The following is a 6,201-nucleotide window of genomic DNA, read 5'->3' as shown; positions in this document are numbered from 1 at the left end:
CAGAGCTGCTAATCAGATCAGCCGGCTGTTTTCTGTCACTGGGCTTCACGGTATTTGTGGGCTGGCAATGGGAAGGAGGGGACTCCGGAGAAGGTATGTGAGAGCTGTGCCCTCTCGCATCGGGCACCGTCGCCAAGCAGATAGAAAGGGGACTGGGGTTGGTTGGGGCCATACTGAAGCGCCTGTCCTCCCTATAACAGAGCTGACAGCCATCTCAATGGTTAAAAATTCGCCTTGGGTTGTCACCTCCGATTTCATTATAGCAGCTTTTGAACTGGAAAACTATATGTGGGAAACAGATATTTATGTAAGATTTGAGAGTGGGATTTTCCATCCATTCAGCCTCGCCCGCTGTACTTCACTGCATGCAAAATGAGCCCTGTCCTTCATGCTAAACACCACTGAAATCTCTTCCTGGCTAGCGCCTTTCATCAGTTGTGTCCAGTTTTACAGAGATTTCTTCTGGAGTGAGTGTGTGTGTGCAAGAGAGACAGAGACAGAGAAAGAGAGATATTCTAGATATTCTTCTAGTGAAAGTACTGAAACCTCTGAAGGATGTTTTGTGAATGTTACATTTTTTTTTCCTTAAAAAGAGCTCTCCGTAATCATCATGTCCAGACATATTTTCCACTTCTCTGAGCTCTGAAAGAAATTCTAGGGCTCTCCCCCTTATTAAATAATAATACCGATAATAATATTCTGTAATTCTGCTTTAGCAGATTTGAATCCCCTTGTCATAGAGTCATTTCATGCTAGAGCAGTTGCAGGATTTTAAATCATATTTGAGATATATATATTTCCCCCCCTGGACTATGAAGTGGGTGAGGAGTTGAAGATAATTCCTCCTGAAAACAGTCTTTCCAGCAACCCAGGGTACTGCTTCATTCTGGACTGTTCAATAGCAGTTTGTCCTCCTTAGTCTGTTCAGTATGCCACCCAAATGAGTATCTGCTGACTGTCATAAATAGGACAGATATTTTAGAGACACTGGCTAATGATCTCTGAAATTCGTGCTGTAATGCTGTCATTTAAACTTTTTCATCTTTCCTCTCTGCAAATTGGATCTTAGGTTTCTAATTATTATTACAATTAAAATCAATGCTTCTGCTTTGTAATTTGTAGTCTCCCCCAGCCCTCAAGACTCCAGATGGGTAAATCTCTGCATCCAGGGCTCTGTAACATTTCTTGGCTACATTTCTGGTGTCCGGATGCATATCTTGAGTTCTTATAGCTGTGTGAATGTGGATGAAGAACAAACAGATCGTTTTGGAGAAGCCCTCACTAGGAGCAGCTCCACTTACTTAGTAACTATACACATATAAACTATGAAGGCAAGGAAGTCTTTCACTTGGAAAATTACTCTTGAGTATTTTATAAAACTAGGTTCAAGACAGCATTCATCTAATACAACTTCTCAATTTAGTAGCGAAAGTGAGCACAGTTTAAGGTGTCACTGGTAGCCTGACCCATGTCAATAAACAAACAGGACAAACAAATACCACATAAAATCTGCTCACCAGGAGTAGACCACTTGAGGGCATTTGTAAAGACTGATCTGTGAATATTCTCATCAGGTAACATTTCCTGAAAATTATGCAGAGATTTAAGGTCTGATACTCCTTGTTAGCCTGAAGGATCAGATTGTTGGAGCAAAGCAAGGCAACTTCAAAGACTAAGAATATAATGATTGTACTCAAGAAATTGTACCTCTGGGCTTTGCTTTCCAGGTTCTTTTCCTTGTTTATTGGTGGGGAAAAGGAGCATGCACATACTAAAAGGGTTAGAGTTCACACTTCAATAACTGTTCAGAAAACCTTCTCAATATAAATAAATTAATGTTTTAAAGGAAAACAATCTTCATTTTTCTACTCAAGTTTCCGCACTTCACGGCTTTATCAACATTCTAATTTGAACAAGTTTTCCATGCAAAACCAAAAGCTTTCAATGGATAAATTGACACTCAATTTATATTTTCGTCAGAAAAGTTTTGTGTTTGACAAATCGATGAACAAGTAGAATCAGAGTACCCTTTCAATTATAGGTGCAATTTAAAGGTCCCAAGACTTTCTTATAAAGATATTGTGTTCAGCATTGCTGCTAATATTAGTTTCAATGATTTTATTATTTGTTTCAAAGTCATTCAGTGAATCAGAGAATAAAAATACAGTTTGCTTTTTGCAGTTTGCATTCAGTATTGTTGGCATTCAATAATGGGGCTAGATTTGCTTTTTAATTCAGAAGAAACTCCTGACTTGAGTATATCATACATCTCTTAGAGGATGTAGGCATTAACCAAAAAGGAGATTATTGTTGATATCTGTTATGTGTTACACACACATATGCACACACACACACACACACACATACACACAAACACACACCCAGCTTCTTGAAAATATGACCAGGTAACTAACTCTTTATTGGTTCAAATATGAGAATTTTGTGGTATTTCCTTTGCCATTTCATCTGCCTTTGATAACTTGACTGATTTGTGTATTTGTGTATTGATTAGTCTTTAAGATATGTTATCTGTGGTGCTGGGAATTGCTCCCCAGAATCCCATAAGTGTACTGTTATGAAGCTGAACAATTTTTGATGGTAAAATGCCAGCATCTGATTTTCTGAGGCTTAATTAACCAAAGGGCTATTAGTCGTTCTCCTCTCATTCTCACAGAAAGTTGGGATGCTCAATCTATTTCTGCTGAATAGTTGGTTCCTGCCTCTGGAACCCGCTTCAGATGTAACCATGAGAAGAAAATTAGTTGAACCTGGCAACTTCAAAAGGTCAGAAAAGAAATAAGTTCAAGGGCTGCCATTTAGCTGCTTCTCCCATATGTTGCTGCTAACTAAATCTCCATTGCCACTTCATGGTGCAGCAGTGAGGCCATATCCCAAGCTTTTATTTCCTGAGTTTTAAATGTCATGTGCTATTCCCTATCATAACATCACTCACCTTCTTTAAACATCTCTTTTTTTAAAAAGTTCTATTGGTAAATATAAATATATAGAAATGATTTTCTATCTCTTTGGAAAGTATCACAAAACAATAATACCTGTATTGATAACCTTCAAGCCCTTTCCTTTCCTGCCACCCCCACCCCCACACCCCACTGTGCAAGACAACTGCAAATGCCAGGAGGATTTGGTCTAAGGCCAAGTACAGAATTAGTGCCTGGTAAATATTTATTTGATGAACTAAGAAATTAGGAAAGATGAGGCTACCCCTACCTTTGCTAGGCTATTTTCCATAAAGGGGAGGGAGGGAATGCAATCTTATCCAAAGTCCAATATTGGGATTAGGTACTACAATTTTCTCTACAGAAATTTCATAAATCCTCCTAAGTTTATTTTTAGACAGAGCTTTTCTCATATTTTAAAATCAATTTTACCCATGTTCCACAAAGCATATTTTTTTCTCCCTTCACAATCATTTTTTAAACGATTGCGGAATATAAAAAAAAATGACATAATTCAGCTTTGTAAAAATGAGAATGCCTCCAAGACTAGACTGGCATCACAGAATGCTATTAAACTGTATGTGATGCAGAGTTATATTTTATTGGGTGAAATGGTCTAATTGTGTAAGCAGTATATGGGTAACTCAATGTCTGTATTTTTTCCTTGGTTAGTATGTGTGAAAAAATTGACCAACGAGGAAATTCCTTCCTCTGTATTTTCTTGGTTTCATCCTGCTTTCTCTTTCTCTCTTTAACATATTTTTGTGTGTTTAATAGAATAGTTCATGATAAACTCATATGAATTACAGTCTGGGTGTCTTTGAAGGCACACTCCTCTTTATTGATTCCATACTCCATACTCCTCTGTATTGATTTTAATCAGCAGGATACCTGGCCCTTACATTCACCCACAGGGGGAAAAAATATGTCAGTAGAAGATGCTTCTGTGGATGTGTTTATTGGTATTTTAGGCATGTTGAAATATTTAAACATGTTGAATATGTTTAAGGATATTTTATTTAACATTCTTTTTAATCTTTTTATTTTAAAAATTATTTACTTAATTTTTGTGGTGCTGAGAATCAAACCCAGGGCCTCATGCATGCTAGGCAGGCACTCTACTATGGCATCACATCCTCAAACCTCCTTAATCTTTTTATGTACATCATTAAGTGAAAATGTTGTAGTGTATTTATGTTCTGTTAGCATCAAGGACAATATTTTTGTGTCTCATTTCTGTCTAGATAGAATATGCATAGAATATGATTATTCAATCCCTGATGTGACACAAATGACACAGAATAAAGTAGACGGGAGAGATGAGATAAGTACCATAAGGGAATGATATCCCTTTTTTATATGGACAATCTTATTTCCAAAATTTGATATAAAATTTACAAAGGCACATTCCACTCTTTATTTGTCTATTTGTCAAGCTGTTTGAGTTTGACAAATAGGATTTAACATTATGTCTAACTCTTACCATCTTCAGAATAGCAATGCTAAGAAAAATGAAACACAAATCATACTTATTTGATTAAAGCAGTAAAACTTACTTGCCTTTCAGTTTCACTCAACCATAGTAGCTTATAGTAGTATATTTATCTTAGAATCTGTGTAACCAAGTTGCTTAATTTTGGTGCACTGTATATTCTGGAAATTAACCCAATGTTATTTTTGTCAAATGATTGCTTCCAAATGCATGTCTGTTGACCTATCAACCATCTGAGTCCACAATTCATGTTAACAGTATCAGTGGGTGGTTTTAAGCTATATAGACTTTGAAACATGAAAGAACAACAGTAAGGTGCACTTGGAAGTGTGGTTGCTATCTAGCATAATCTAATTGATAGAATCTTGACTTCTTATACCGGGATACTTGGCTGCATCAATTTTAGTACAACTGGCTCTGTACCTCTGGTTATGTGATATGATTGCTTTTAACCATTTCCACACATTCTAAGTGAGAAAGGAAAGCTGCTAATTATTTTTAACTATCATCTGTGATGCTAAAGTTTCTTAAAACAAATAGAGTGTACTGAATGTTTTTGGAAGAAGACACCACCTGAACCCAATCTCTGTTAGCATCAATAAGAAAGGTCTGCTTCTACTAGTACATAGATATCACTTGTCTCATACTGGCCTTAGTTGGGTCTCTCCATTTGAACCATTCTCACAAGAAGGTAGATGATTGTGAAATGCAATGAAATTTTTCTTGTAGAAAAGTAGCAGGCCATGTTTTTAAATGACACATGGCATTCAATTAAATGACAAATCAATTAAATTTGATTGAAAGTGAGTAGCTTGGGCATGTACAGGGAGTGCTTGCACTTTGCTCTCTCAGCAGAAAACAGTGATGGAAAGAAGAAAAATACCATTTCTTCTAAGGAAAAAGAAAAATGACTGACTTTAGGGGCCTAATAAAACTATTTAAAGTCATTACATTAATTGTGTGTTAGCCTTGGATCTGGAGAGCTATTTATAAAATGCCATTTCATTTGTACCCATTTTTGTTGATGCCTTTTTTTTAAAAAAAATCAAAAGCTGGAAAATGTTATTTTATTTATTACATAGAAGAGTGGAATTTTCACCTTGATGTACACAGCAAGAGATTGAAATAAAGCAATTTTTAAAAATTAGCCACTATTTTTTTCTAAGCACTTGCAATACTCAGTAAAATACCCATGATTGCAATATTGATGACAGTTTTGCATACCTTATTTAATTTCTTCCTTAAATTTCAAGGTATGTAGTATGAAACACAGAGCATCAGTTTCCTTATCTAGTATCATTGTTTGATGAATTCACCCAGGCCATTTATTTGATGCACGATGGTGCTGTGATTCAAATCACTTCTATTTGATTTTAAAATCAGTGCCCTGAACAACTGTCTCATGGAACTTCCTACAGTATTATGAGGCTGAAAAGTAAGATCAGTTCTGATGGGTTACTGTGATTTAAAAGGCCAGCACAAAATGCTTTCACACATTAAGTCTTTGGATATTAAATGGTGAACATATGATTTAAAGGCAACCAAGGAAGGAAGATTCAACTTAGACATTAACGAATTTTCTGGTACCACTGTGTAATTAGCAACAGAAGTTAAGACATACACTTGGTTTTTTCAGGACAATCTCAATAAAGTTATGTCTTAAGAGAGTTCAGAAGAATAGATTCATCTTCAATATCATAACTAAACTTATGAATCTAACAAAGTTTTAGAAGTAAAGTTCTGGTCCAGTAA

Source organism: Marmota flaviventris, chromosome 18 (assembly GCF_047511675.1).
Source record: "Marmota flaviventris isolate mMarFla1 chromosome 18, mMarFla1.hap1, whole genome shotgun sequence".
Lineage (NCBI taxonomy): Eukaryota > Metazoa > Chordata > Mammalia > Rodentia > Sciuridae > Marmota > Marmota flaviventris.
This window is presented reverse-complemented; position numbering follows the sequence as displayed.